Raw genomic sequence first — 898 nt, 5'->3', positions numbered from 1 at the left:
CCAAACATCTCAAAGCTCAGTTTCCACGGTTGATGCGCATCTGTAATGGACGTGGTTTAGAAAGCGACAGAACTGTTTGGACGTAGGCTCTCACCTCCCACAAGCAAATGTCTTTCATGAGGAAGAGCTCTCTGCATAACCCTATCCTGTGACTCCAGGAGGAGTTGAGCGACTCATCAGTGAGCCAGCAAGGCTGCAATGGGACATAAAAGAAGGGCTTGTGTTTCCCTTTAGGAAGAAATATTTTGGTTTCAGAGTGACCAAAACTTGTAACGCTTAGGCCTCAGCTTCTAAAAGTGCTCTTTAAATGGGCAAGGACCTTCCCTCAGGAGAGGTGAGTTTCTTTAGTATCAGTGGAAGCCAAACTTCCCCAGGGGGCCCAAGCATAACGATGTAGCGCCTTCTATAAATATAATTCTGTAATAAGCAGTGCTCTCATTAAAACTAGATACCCGCTCCCTCCCTCTTGCAAGATGCTGCCATAGCAGAGCGACTGCAGAGGGCTGACAGAAGCGCTTGTTCTGACACGCAGGAACAATTGTTTCCCGCTGCACAGCCTGGTATGCTCTGACCGACGCAGCAAGGTAAAAATTGCTCCGTGAAGGGGAGCGCAGCTGAACGAGAGACAGACCTCGAAACGAGCTGTGGTTCTTATTCCAAGCTCCTCTTCTCACCCTGAGTGCAGGAATAAAGAGCACAACACAGAGAGGTCCTACACGTTCAAGGAAGAGCATACATGAGCAGTGGTGCAGAATGCCAGTAGCTGTCTTCCCATGAACCTTCTTTTAAAGAAAAAAACAACAAAAAAATCCCAACCCAAAAAGACAATGAGGATGTTATTCGCTTCCATGTACCAACTACCTAACAAAGAGATGATTCCAGCGCACAAATGTACGCT

This window comes from Egretta garzetta, unplaced genomic scaffold, assembly GCF_000687185.1.
Source record: "Egretta garzetta isolate BGI_Z169 unplaced genomic scaffold, ASM68718v1 scaffold45, whole genome shotgun sequence".
In the NCBI taxonomy this organism is placed as follows: Eukaryota; Metazoa; Chordata; class Aves; order Pelecaniformes; family Ardeidae; genus Egretta; species Egretta garzetta.
The sequence above is the reverse complement of the archived record's forward strand: the minus strand, read 5'-3'. Positions refer to the sequence as shown.